Raw genomic sequence first — 15,260 nt, 5'->3', positions numbered from 1 at the left:
GCATGTTTTAAATTTTCAACATTTTTTTTTTCCATTCTGGTACCTGCTTAGCCCACTCATATATCAGAATCTTCTTTGGTTTTTTGTTTCAGATATGAGCAGAACAGCTGAAATCATGGAGAACATGGACCAACTTTTTTTTTTCATGTTCTTATTTAATATCATGTTGCAGCCTTATTTATAGTTATTGTCTAATACAAAAATTTGGAAACATACACCAAATATGTATGAATAAGCAGGGAAAACCCTGCCTCAAAAACCTATACTTTTAAAAAAAAAAATTCACCAAAATAGCATACAAATTCCGCTTTTACACTAGAATACCCCTTAAGCAGAAGATACTTAAAAAGCAGCGCCGCCGCGCTTCTTCGAGATGAGCGGAGAACGCGCGGACCAGTCGCCTTCGCTGATTTCTGCGTTTCTTCGAATTTCGAAGTATCCCGTTACGCCTCTCTTCTCTCAAAGTCCTCGAGTTGCTTGATAATTTAGGAAACGCTCGCGAAATCGCATCCCCTTCAAGCATCCCGCATCTTCATCATCGTCGTTGCCCCGCCCTCGATTCTACCGATCGTGCACCGCACGCTCTCCAATTTGCATTCGCCGATTTATATTCACGCGCGCGGCCGCGATGCATATTCATTCCGGGCGCGCTCTAAGTCCTTAACACTTCATAAAATATCGTCCTAGAGACTATGAAAGATTCATGAAGTCGAGACGTACGCGGTCCGGGATCGCGCAGCCGGCGATAGTCGAGCGTGGAATGCAATCGCGCGTTCGTTTCGCGAAGGGGAGAGAGAGGAAAGGGGAGGAATGGGGGATGGGGGATCAGAATCGTCGAGCAGCATAAACTTTTCACGGGTTCAGAGTCACGACTCGGTTCGCTGAACACCGAGCGGGCACGAGTGGGCAGCTCGATGCTGCACGAGCGGGTGGGCCGTGCACGTGACTTTATGCGATGCAGGACCCACGCCGGTGATGTAACGTGGGAGTGCGAGCTCGTGGTTCGCGGACGAGTTCCATCGGTTGCATCAGCGAAGCGGATTGCAACCGCGTTCGTACGGTTTCGTCGCTTTTTGACGGAGACACGTATTTCCAAGACAAGTGTTTTACGCATTTTTAAACGCCACTCATTTCATCCATATCACATTGCATTGCATCAAGAACTTCATGGAAATGATTTTATTAATCGAATAGAATTTTGTCAATGGGCGCTACAACAGTTGGAGGTCAATGAATTCTTCTTCAACAGAATATTGTTTACCGATGAATCAACTTTCACTAACCATGAACAAGTAAATAGAAGAAATATGCACTATTGGTCCGTTGAAAATCCAAGGTAGCTTTGACAAGTAGAACGTCAACGTCCATGGAGTCTTAATGTATGCTGTGGTGTTTTACACAATCGAATCATTGTCCCTTTCTTTATTGATGGTACATTAAATGGTCAAAAATATGCTGATTTTTTGTCCCAACAATTACCAAACTTATTGGAAGAGGTGCCGTTAGAAACTCGTTTACAAATGTGGTATCAGCATGACGGTTGTCCGGCTCATAACGCACGTGTTGCACGTACAGTTTTACACGAAATGTTTCCGGAACGCTGAATAGGAAGAGGAGGACAATCAGTTGGCCAGCACGTTCTCCTGATTTGAATCCTTTAGACTTTTTTTTGTGGGGAAGGTTAAAGAACACTGTTTACAATGATGTACCAACTACACAAGAGAACATGAGAGAGCGCATTTTGAATGCATGTGCTAGTATAAATCAGAAATGATAGAAAGGGTAAGAGTATCATTTGTGCATCGTATTAGAATATGTATTGAAGTCGGAGGACATCATTTCGAAAACCTCCTTAAATAAATTTTTGTGTTGAAGAGCATAAAGTTTGATTTTTCTGTTTCCCGCGTTCAAGATCATTTAAAGGTCATGTTGTCATAGGTCGCTGAACTCCTTTCGATGTTCGCTATAAAATTGCGCAAACAAAAATATGTAGCTCCATTTTAAAAAATTATCTTGACCTTTGAATCTCCGAAAAAAATAGCCTTGAAAAAATTTTTGTTCTGTCATCATGATAGCCCCTTCGAACGGTGCAACTTTTTCCTTAGACATTTTTTCGTATCATCAAAAACAAGTGCAATATCTAAGATGATCGATTTAAGTGGACCGCCCTATATACTGACGTGTCTCTGGGAGAGGTGAGGCATGTTGCATAAGCGGTGCGTTAATGAGTGACTTTATGATTAATTGTGAACGTCACGACATGTCTTCTTCCCACGCGAGAATTCTCCGTTATCGATGTAGAGAGATAAAAATGTTGTTACGTATAATGCATGATAATACACCCTCAGAAAGGATTTCTGATAACAAGACGAAAAATATTCTTGACTAATTTAATCGTATTACAAGTATAAAAAATATGAAAATATAACAATTTTTAATTTAAATCAGTAATTTCTATTCTTCTTTCTCGAATTAAATAAGATTGTCTTACTGTCTTGAGACAAGAGTAACATGTACACATTTATGCTTATATATTCTTGTATGTAGAATAATTTGATATTAGCACCACTTTATAGTAGGCTTTGTCGATGTCGACGCATCATTTTCTCGCAGTCGCTCGTCGACTCGGCGCTTCTGCGTCCTTTACTCGGATAAAACGGCCAATATTTATGTGTTGCAATCGAAAATCGGGAAAGTGTTTCCGTTATTTACAATGAATAAGTGCAATACTCTACAAGAAATATTAAAAGATATGGAAATGTAAGTAAGTATGTACAATATACTTACTTGAGAAATAGGATTCGAGATAAGACATTTCCATACCTTTTAATATTTCTTGTAGAGTATTGCACTTATTCGTTGTAAATAACGGAAACACTTTCCCGGTTTTCGATTGCAACACATAAATATTGGCCGTTTTGTGCAGATTCTACAAATTCTCTTAGAAGAATAGAATAAGATGTCTTTTAGATCTCACAATATTCTAAAATCAAGAATATTTTGAACTTGCTAGAAATTTGTATCTAAATCCTTCTGAGAAAATTAATGAGATAGCACCAAGATTATTTGAATCTAGATTTTCGAATTTTCTATTCAAGATTAAAATATGCTTCTTTTCAATAATAAATATGATTGTCGCTATAGCGATCTTATTTTATGATAGATTAAAGAGTAATAGCATTAAGTCCAGAAATCTTTTCTGTGGGTGTAGCGAGAGGGCTGACAATCGTCGTGTACCAGTTATAAAAGACACTGGTCACGTAATCGCGTAAACTATGTCTAAACAAAACAGGAGGACAAAAAAGTTTAATCAAACAAGTTTGGAGTTATGATCGATGCCAATGTTAAGTATGAAAATGGAAGGCCAAGTGATAATCAATGATTACATCGCGATTAATCCGTGCACCCTCAGAAAGGATTTCTGATAACAAGACGAAAAGTATTCTTGACTAATTTAATCGTATTACAAGTATAAAAAATATGAAAATAAAACAATTTTTAATTTAAATCAGTAATTTCTATTCTTCTTTCTCGAATTAAATAAGATTGTCTTACTGTCTTGAGACAAGAGTAACATGTACAAATTTATGCTTATATATTCTTGTATGCAGAATAATTTGATATTAGCCCACTTTATAGTAGGCTTTGTCGATGTCGACGCATCATTTTCTCGCAGTCGTTCGTCGACTCGGCGCTTCTGCGTCCTTTACTCGGATAAAACGACCAATATTTATGTGTTGCAATCGAAAATCGGGAAAGTGTTTCCGTTATTTACAATAAATAAGTGCAATACTCTACAAGAAATATTAAAAGATATGGAAATGTAAGTATGTACAATATACTTACTTGAGAAATAGGATTCGAGATAAGACATTTCCATACCTTTTAATATTTCTTGTAGAGTATTGCACTTATTCGTTGTAAATAACGGAAACACTTTCCCGGTTTTCGATTGCAACACATAAATATTGGCCGTTTTGTGCAGATTCTACAAATTCTCTTAGAAGAATAGAATAAGATGTCTTTTAGATCTCACAATATTCTAAAATCAAGAATATTTTGAACTTGCTAGAAATTTGTATCTAAATCCTTCTGAGAAAATTAATGAGATAGCACCAAGATTATTTGAATCTAGATTTTCGAATTTTCTATTCAAGATTAAAATATGCTTCTTTTCAATAATAAATATGATTGTCGCTATAGCGATCTTATTTTATGATAGATTAAAGAGTAATAGCATTAAGTCCAGAAATCTTTTCTGTGGGTGTAGCGAGAGGGTTGACAATCGTCGTGTACCAGTTATAAAAGACACTGGTCACGTAATCGCGTAAACTATGTCTAAACAAAACAGGAGGACAAAAAAGTTTAATCAAACAAGCTTGGAGTTATGATCGATGCCAATGGTAAGTATGAAAATGGAAGGCCAAGTGATAATCAATGATTACATCGCGATTAATCCGTGCACCCTCAGAAAGGATTTCTGATAACAAGACGAAAAGTATTCTTGACTAATTTAATCGTATTACAAGTATAAAAAATATGAAAATAAAACAATTTTTAATTTAAATCAGTAATTTCTATTCTTCTTTCTCGAATTAAATAAGATTGTCTTACTGTCTTGAGACAAGAGTAACATGTACAAATTTATGCTTATATATTCTTGTATGCAGAATAATTTGATATTAGCCCACTTTATAGTAGGCTTTGTCGATGTCGACGCATCATTTTCTCGCAGTCGTTCGTCGACTCGGCGCTTCTGCGTCCTTTACTCGGATAAAACGACCAATATTTATGTGTTGCAATCGAAAATCGGGAAAGTGTTTCCGTTATTTACAATAAATAAGTGCAATACTCTACAAGAAATATTAAAAGATATGGAAATGTAAGTATGTACAATATACTTACTTGAGAAATAGGATTCGAGATAAGACATTTCCATACCTTTTAATATTTCTTGTAGAGTATTGCACTTATTCGTTGTAAATAACGGAAACACTTTCCCGGTTTTCGATTGCAACACATAAATATTGGCCGTTTTGTGCAGATTCTACAAATTCTCTTAGAAGAATAGAATAAGATGTCTTTTAGATCTCACAATATTCTAAAATCAAGAATATTTTGAACTTGCTAGAAATTTGTATCTAAATCCTTCTGAGAAAATTAATGAGATAGCACCAAGATTATTTGAATCTAGATTTTCGAATTTTCTATTCAAGATTAAAATATGCTTCTTTTCAATAATAAATATGATTGTCGCTATAGCGATCTTATTTTATGATAGATTAAAGAGTAATAGCATTAAGTCCAGAAATCTTTTCTGTGGGTGTAGCGAGAGGGTTGACAATCGTCGTGTACCAGTTATAAAAGACACTGGTCACGTAATCGCGTAAACTATGTCTAAACAAAACAGGAGGACAAAAAAGTTTAATCAAACAAGCTTGGAGTTATGATCGATGCCAATGGTAAGTATGAAAATGGAAGGCCAAGTGATAATCAATGATTACATCGCGATTAATCCGTGCACCCTCAGAAAGGATTTCTGATAACAAGACGAAAAGTATTCTTGACTAATTTAATCGTATTACAAGTATAAAAAATATGAAAATAAAACAAATTTTTATTTAAATCAGAAATTTCTATTCTTCTCTCTCGAATTAAATAAGATTGTCTTACTGTCTCGAGACAAGAGTAACATGTATACATTTATGCTTATATATTCTTGTATGCAGAATAATTTGATATTAGCGCCACTTTATAGTAGGCTTTGTCGATGTCGACGCATCATTTTCTCGCAGTCGCTCGTCGACTCGGCGCTTCTGCGTCCTTTATTCGGATAAAACGGCCAATATTTATGTGTTGCAATCGAAAATCGGGAAAGATTTACAATGAATAAGTGCAATACTCTACAAGAAATATTAAAAGAGATGCAAATGTAAGTGAGTATGTACAATATACTTACTTGAGAAATAAGATTCGAGATAAGACATTTCCATACCTTTTAATATTTCTTGTAGAGTATTGCACTTATTCATTGTAAATAACAGAAACACTTTCCCGGTTTTCGATTGCAACACATAAATATTGGCCGTTTTGTGCAGATTCTACAAATTCTCTTAGAAGAATAGAATAAGATGTCTTTTAGATCTCACAATATTCTTAAATCAAGAATATTTTGAACTTGCTAGAAATTTGTATCTAAATCCTTCTGAGAAAATTAATGAGATAGCACCAAGATTATTTTAATCTAGATTTTCGAATTTTCTATTCAAGATTAAAATATGCTTCTTTTCAATAATAAATATGATTGTCGCTATAGCGATCTTATTTTATGATAGATTAAAGAGTAATAGCATTAAGTCCAGAAATCTTTTCTGTGGGTGTAGCGAGAGGGTTGACAATCGTCGTGTACCAGTTATAAAAGACACTGGTCACGTAATCGCGTAAACTATGTCTAAACAAAACAGGAGGACAAAAAAGTTTAATCAAACAAGCTTGGAGTTACGATCGATGCCAATGGTAAGTATGAAAATGGAAGGCCAAGTGATAATCAATGATTACATCGCGATTAATCCGTGCACCCTCAGAAAGGATTTCTGATAACAAGACGAAAAGTATTCTTGACTAATTTAATCGTATTACAAGTATAAAAAATATGAAAATAAAACAAGTTTTTATTTAAATCAGTAATTTCTATTCTTCTCTCTCGAATTAAATAAGATTGTCTTACTGTCTTCAGACAAGAGTAACATTTACAAATTTATGCTTATATATTCTTGTATGCAGAATAATTTGATATTAGCCCACTTTATAGTAGGCTTTGTCGATGTCGACGCATCATTTTCTCGCAGTCGTTCGTCGACTCGGCGCTTCTGCGTCCTTTATTCGGATAAAACGGCCAATATTTATGTGTTGCAATCGAAAATCGGGAAAGTGTTTCCGTTATTTACAATGAATAAGTGCAATACTCTGCAAGAAATATTAAAAGATATGGAAATGTAAGTAAGTATATACAATATACTCACTTGAGAAATAAGATTCGAGATGAGACATTTCCATACCTTTTAATATTTCTTGTAGAGTATTGCACTTATTCGTTGTAAATAACGGAAACACTTTCCCGGTTTTCGATTGCAACACATAAATATTGGCCGTTTTGTGCAGATTCTACAAATTCTCTTAGAAGAATAGAATAAGATGTCTTTCAGATCTCACAATATTCTAAAATCAAGAATATTTTGAACTTGCTAGAAATTTGTATCTAAATCCTTCTGAGAAAATTAATGAGATAGCACCAAGATTATTTAAATCTTGATTTTCGAATTTTCTATTCAAGATTAAAATATGCTTCTTTTGAATAATAAATATGATTGTCGCTATAGCTATTTTATTTTATGATAGATTAAAGAGTAATAGCATTAAGTCCAGAAATCTTTTCTGTGGGTGTATGTGTGGCAAAATGTGGACCGATTTTTATCTCCTTCGCGAATAATAATTTTCAATCAAGATAGTGTGACGTTTCGATTTGACCGCGGAATGGAATTATTAGCAGGTTCCCGATGCCCTTTGGCAACGGCAAGAAATTAAAGAACCAGCCGTTAATTGATTATTACAGTTACTTAATCGAATTACCTGCTCATGCATACAAATCAGGAGTGTAAATCAAGAGGCGGCACGTAACGCACTCAGACAATCCGAAAATAAAATTACCAGCACGAACGTGGTAGCGCAATCGTCAGATTCCGGCTTGTAGGCTCCGTGTTGCTTCGGCTTTACGACGACATCGCCAATGAAGCCAACGGCGACCGTGCTGTTGCTACTACTGCAACAACGAAGACGACGACACGACGACGATATGCGTTGCCCCCGGCATGATTTGCAACGCCGCGACCGGGATTTCTCGTTTTCTAATGCCGTCCCGCGGAACGGGGCGATAAATTAACGCCGATACAGCGTACGATAAACCGAGAACTCGATCGCCGAGCGGGAATGAATTGCGGGCGCGTGTTCCTCGCGGAAAACGAAGAAGGATGGGGCGCAGGTGTAAATGCCAATAGGCGTAGGAAAGCGGAGGAGAGCGCGAATTCGTCCGTAAATCTCGCACTGTGGTATCTCGGCGCTGGGATGGGGGTTGGCAATCTCCATTTATAACGCTGTGAAAGAGAACGACGACGACGACGACGACGACGATGAAGACGATATGAACGATCATCGCTCTTCCCGGACAATTCAAAAGACCGAAGAACGACTCGAAAAGTCTAATGAACGAGACGTAACGCTGGCAATTCGTAATTACGAATTGCCTAATGAGCTTTTCAACCGAGTGATAACAAGATAGTTTTCGTTCCGACGATCCTTCACAGGACTCGGGAAAGGACGAGCCACCAATTAAATCACCGATTTAATTCCGTCGGTGAGAGCCCACTGCGGTGGTCGTTGAGACTAGAACCTCGTCCTCGGCGATGCGTGACCACCGAGCGCGCGGACCACCAAGGCGCTTTTCTACCAGCTCGCTGAAATCGATTTGAAGCGTTCACCGACAATTGTCACGCACCTCGTGCCAGTACCGTGGGAGAACTAATCCGCGCCGTTGTCACGCCCGTATCCGTGATTCCGCTCAACGCGATCGAAACCGAGACACTTAGCCAGCTGTCACGAGTCGGGCTTGTGCTGCGCCCGTGACAATCACGATTCTTTTTCCCGAGGATCGTTTCCTCGAGATTCCTTTCCTTCCCCGCTTCCGATGACCGTGTTCCGACGTTCGCAGAAGCGTAACGTGATCCATTTTAACCGGTAATGGATGGAGATCTCATTGTTAGATTTGTCAACTCGAAAAAATCATATCTGACTGAAATATTCATCTTTTTCTAGACTAGTCATTTAGGAATTAAAAAATAGGTGTTAGAGTTAATATACTGAATGAGAGAACTGCAAATATCGCAACGCAAACATTCTCACTAGCATGAGACCGATTTGTTCCGGTCAACGAGATCGACACCGATCAACCGAGCCGATATTCACGGTTCGCGCTCAGTTGTCCGTGACAATCACGATTTCCAGGCTTCCTGGCAGCTCCTTCCGCGATATCCTGGAGAGCTCCCTGCCTCAATCGTGAGCCTCGTTAATTGGAGGGGACTAAGAACCATCTTGGCTTCCAAGAACACCCAACTTGGACACGAATCGTGAGCGGAACGCGCGGGAGTCTGATGCTCGCTGATGCTTGTCTGACAGAAAAAGAAAAGCCACGATGCACTTCCGCACCCTCAGAAAGGATTTCTGATAACAAGACGAAAAGTATTCTTGACTAATTTAATCGTATTACAAGTATAAAAAATATGAAAATAAAACAATTTTTTATTTAAATCAGTAATTTCTATTCTTATCTCTCGAATTAAATAAGATTGTCTTACTGTCTTCAGACAAGAGTAACATGTACAAATTTATGCTTATATATTCTTGTATGCAGAATAATTTGATATTAGCCCACTTTATAGTAGGCTTTGTCAATGTCGACGCATCATTTTCTCGCAGTCGTTCGTCGACTCGGCGCTTCTGCGTTCTTTACTCGGATAAAACGGCCAATATTTATGTGTTGCAATCGAAAATCGGGAAAGTGTTTCTGTTATTTACAATGAATAAGTGCAATACTCTACAAGAAATATTAAAAGATATGGAAATGTAAGTAAGTATATACAATATACTTACTTGAGAAATAAGATTCGAGATAAGACATTTCCATACCTTTTAATATTTCTTGTAGAGTATTGCACTTATTCATTGTAAATAACAGAAACATTTTCCTGGTTTTCGATTGCAACACATAAATATTGGCCGTTTTGTGCAGATTCTACAAATTCTCTTAGAAGGACAGAATAAGATGTCTTTTAGATCCCACAATAATCTTAAATCAAGAATATTTTGAACTTGCTAGAAATTTGTGTCTAAATCCTTCTGAGAAAATTAATGAGATAGCACCAAGAGTATTTGAATCTAGATTTTCGAATTTTCTATTCAAGATTAAAATATGCTTCTTTTCAATAATAAATATGATTGTCGCTATAGCGATCTTATTTTATGATAGATTAAAGAGTAATAGCATTAAGTCCAGAAATCTTTTCTGTGGGTGTAGCGAGAGGGTTGACAATCGTCGTGTACCAGTTATAAAAGACACTGGTCACGTAATCGCGTAAACTATGTCTAAACAAAACAGGAGGACAAAAAAGTTTAATCAAACAAGCTTGGAGTTATGATCGATGCCAATGGTAAGTATGAAAATGGAAGGCCAAGTGATAATCAATGATTACATCGCGATTAATCCGTGCACCCTCAGAAAGGATTTCTGATAACAAGACGAAAAGTATTCTTGACTAATTTAATCGTATTACAAGTATAAAAAATATGAAAATAAAACAATTTTTTATTTAAATCAGTAATTTCGATTCTTCTCTCTCGAATTAAATAAGATTGTCTTACTGTCTTCAGACAAGAGTAACATGTACAAATTTATGCTTATATATTCTTGTATGCAGAATAATTTGATATTAGCCCACTTTATAGTAGGCTTTGTCAATGTCGACGCATCATTTTCTCGCAGTCGTTCGTCGACTCGGCGCTTCTGCGTTCTTTATTCGGATAAAACGGCCAATATTTATGTGTTGCAATCGAAAATCGGGAAAGTGTTTCTGTTATTTATAATGAATAAGTGCAATACTCTACAAGAAATATTAAAAGATATGGAAATGTAAGTAAGTATGTACAATATACTTACTTGAGAAATAAGATTCGAGATAAGACATTTCCATATCTTTTAATATTTTTTGTAGAGTATTGCACTTATTCATTGTAAATAACAGAAACACTTTCCCGGTTTTCGATTGCAACACATAAATATTGGCCGTTTTGTGCAGATTCTACAAATTCTCTTAGAAGGACAGAATAAGATGTCTTTTAGATCTCACAATATTCTGAAATCAAGAATATTTTGAACTTGCTAGAAATTTGTATCTAAATCCTTCTGAGAAAATTAATGAGATAGCACCAAGATTATTTGAATCTAGATTTTCGAATTTTCTATTCAAGATTAAAATATGCTTCTTTTCAATAATAAATATGATTGTCGCTATAGCGATCTTATTTTATGATAGATTAAAGAGTAATAGCATTAAGTCCAGAAAACTTTTCTAGGGTGTAGCGAGAGGGTTGACAATCGTCGTGTACCAGTTATAAAAGACACTGGTCACGTAATCGCGTAAACTATGTCTAAACAAAACAGGAGGACAAAACAGTTTAATCAAACAAGCTTGGAGTTATGATCGATGCCAATGGTAAGTATGAAAATGGAAGGCCAAGTGATAATCAATGATTACATCGCGATTAATCCGTGCACCCTCAGAAAGGATTTCTGATAACAAGACGAAAAGTATTCTTGACTAATTTAATCGTATTACAAGTATAAAAAATATGAAAATAAAACACTTTTTAATTTAAATCAGTAATTTCTATTCTTCTCTCTCGAATTAAATAAGATTCTCTTACTGTCTTCAGACAAGAGTAACATGTACAAATTTATGCTTATATATTCTTGTATGCAGAATAATTTGATATTAGCCCACTTATAGTATGCTTTGTCGATGTCGACGCATCATTTTCTCGCAGTCGCTCGTCGACTCGGCGCTTCTGCGTTCTTTACTCGGATAAAACGGCCAATATTTATGTGTTGCGATCGAAAATCGGGAAAGATTTACCATGAATAAGTGCAATACTCTACAAGAAATATTAAAAGATATGGAAATGTAAGTATGTACAACATACTTACTTGAGAAATAAGATTCGAGATAAGACATTTCCATATCTTTTAATATTTTTTGTAGAGTATTGCACTTATTCATTGTAAATAACAGAAACACTTTCCCGGTTTTCGATTGCAACACATAAATATTGGCCGTTTTGTGCAGATTCTACAAATTCTCTTAGAAGAATAGAATAAGATGTCTTTTAGATCTCACGATATTCTGAAATCAAGAATATTTTGAACTTGCTAGAAATTTGTACCTAAATCCTTCTGAGAAAATTAATGAGATAGCACTAAGATTATTTTAATGTAGATTTTCGAATTTTCTATTCAAGATTAAAATATGCTTCTTTTCAATAATAAATATGATTGTCGCTATAGCGATCTTATTTTATGATAGATTAAAGAGTAATAGCATTAAGTCCAGAAATCTTTTCTGTGGGTGCGATAGCGCAATAGCGCTTCTGATAGGACTAGTATAAGTTATGAAACAGGAAAGCTCATCATGTAACTCGGTAATTTGTCACAAATGTGGAAAAGGGAGCACCACGCTGCGAAATATTATAAAATGTTTGCCGTGCTTGACAAACACGAGTAAATTCGACGAATAACGGCCGTGATTATTCTCTACAAGTTTTCCCTTAAACGCGTGGTACACGGTAATACTCGGCGCGGAACCGCACGCCCGACCGCACGTGAAATCCGAAATTATGCAGATTGCAGCCCGCAACCGGGAATTTGGACGAATCTGTGTGTGCTCCAGATTAATATTAATTTAATTCCTCACTCGCGGCTATATGGGAGTAGCTCGCGTTCATCGTTCTCCGGCCTTTCGGTGGATTCCTTTCTTTTTAAACACGAAGACTGATGATTAACAGCACACGGATGGACGCTCTTCTTCTTCAAGGCTCTCCCTTCTCAGAATCTCCGCTCGTATTTCTTTTAAACCACTTTGAATTATTCGATAATCTCGCATAATAACGCGATGTTCATGTAACGAGTAATAATCACGCGCGTTATTGAAATCGAAGATCGCCGCGCAATCGAGAGATAATGAATCTCGATCCGTTTTCCTCGGCTTTACGGGAATAACGAGCGAAGAAAAACCGAGTTGCACCCACGTTGCGGAAACGTGAGAAACCAATCGTCTCTCGCCGTACGTCAATTGATTAATTAAAGTGCTGGGGTTGGATGAGGTGGACGGTGTGGGAACGAGGAAGTGAAACTTGCAGATCACGAGCTCGTGGCTCGCAATGTAGCGGAAAAGTATCGTGCAACGTGAGCCAGCCGAGCTGTCCACTGTAGTTGAACGTGTTCTCGCTTCTACTACGCGATTATCAGCCGTCTGTTAGAGTTCAGGCGTATAAATTAAACCCTCGTTAAGCTCTCGTTTGTACATCAAACTTTAAAGGAGCGAGCTCTGAAAGCGACGCGTTCTTCTTCGAAGAATCGAACATGGAGATTCCTTATTCATCGGCCGAGAGAAAGAAAGAGAGACAGCGAGAGAAAAAGAGAGAGAGGGAGGAAGACGTATAGATTGAAGCAGCGATTGTGACGATTGCCTTTGTGCATCGACAGCTCCACGAGTCATCGCGAGTGTTGGGCGTATGAAAGAAAGAAAGCCTGCGAGGGACTTGCTTGTGAAATATCGATAAAGCAATTCCGCGGGAGAAAGTAACGAATTACATCCTGCGCCGAGGTTAAATGAACTTGTCATGATTTCCATACACATTCGTAATCGCCAGCTGCGCGCCGGCTACGGGAGAAGCGACCGTACATTACGTCCGCGCGACGCGTCCAATCGGACCCGCGCGCAATCCCGGATGCCGGGCCAGTTTTACGTTCGCCACGAACGAATTTCACCCGCGCGTGTCGTATTATCGATATGCGTAATTCGCTGTTACCGAAAAATGGTTCGGAGAAAACTTATTACTAATGGTGCGTGAAATGCATTCCTCTGCATCCTCGATTGAGATTGCGTGGGTCCGATGGTCTGCCTTTTTACATTCTTATGAAAGTCTGCTCGTCGTTTCAAGCTCGGGTTGTCGCGCGCAAAAAGCGAATCCTAGAATTCTTGTTCTTTGTTAAATTTATAACGTGAGCAGAATATTAGACGTATGAGAATATAGAAAAGAAGAAAGTATTATATATTAATGTGTCAAAACATGTTATGTCAATAATACGAAATAACATGTTTTGACGTCTGTTTTGAGATTTAGACGTCTGTTATTTTATTATCGGCATGTCAATAATACGAAATAACATGTTTTGACGTCTGTTTTGAGATTTAGACGTCTGTTATTTTATTATCGGCATGTCAATAATACGAAATGCCGATAATAAAATAACAGACGTCTAAATCTTGTATCGAATGAAATACGTATCGAATAATACTGATACTTCAAGTTATATATAGAGGAAAGTCCCCGATTATGAAATACCATATCGATTTTGCCAAATGTAAGGAAATCTATAGGCAGAATTTAAAAATGTAATACGTTATCTTGATGAGAATTTAATAAGCTTTAGGTTGGTGAAATGAAATATCTAATTTAAATATTATTTTTTCTGAAAATTAAAAAATTTGAAAAAAGAGCTTTACGCAGGATCGAGAAGGTGTGCTCCTAATATAAGATACCTCGAGAAATCGGTGTTAAAAGTGCAAAATACATCAGTATTGCAATTAAAAAACTTTATTAGACAGTTTTATAAAAATACTGCTGCCACAGCTTCGCCAAATCTTCACGATTCCACTGTCGACGCTTCCTCGTTTCTCTACCTCCATAGTCAGATTCAATAAAAATTAAATACACAAAAATTCGTATTAACTTTTCTTTAACCTTAAGTAGTATTTTCTTTCATTTTATTACACTACATAATCTTCATATTCGAGCAATAATTATCTCATATTAAGAGTACCCTGAATATCTCATTATACGAGCCACGCGCCTAGTGGTTCCGCGATCATGAAATCTAACCTCTACAATTAAGCAATTCAACAAATTGCGTATTTTCCTGTTACTACGATTCTACTCTATCATTGCATACTGAATGTATTGCCAACCATTTCTTTATTATATAATAAACAAGGTTTAAAGACTAACCTCAAGTTCCTTGACATGTTCACAATTTCACAAACCTTTTCTTGCAAAGGCTAAACGCAATAACAAACAATGAATTTTTCACTAAATACATTTTACACCAAGAGTAATAAGTTCATGGTGGAACTAACAGATGGTGCTCACTAGTTTAGCAGAAACCCCATTATCTCATATTAGGAGCATATCTCATAATAGGGGATTCTCCTCTACTTGCAAAACAAGGATGTATACACCCTCAGAAAGGATTTCTGATAACAAGACGAAAAGTATTCTTGACTAATTTAATCGTATTACAAGTATAAAAAATATGAAAATAAAACAATTTTTTATTTAAATCAGAAATTTCTATTCTTCTCTCTCGAATTAAATAA

Source organism: Ooceraea biroi, chromosome 13 (genome assembly GCF_003672135.1).
Source record: "Ooceraea biroi isolate clonal line C1 chromosome 13, Obir_v5.4, whole genome shotgun sequence".
In the NCBI taxonomy this organism is placed as follows: Eukaryota; Metazoa; Arthropoda; class Insecta; order Hymenoptera; family Formicidae; genus Ooceraea; species Ooceraea biroi.
Note: the sequence above shows the minus strand (reverse complement) of the source record.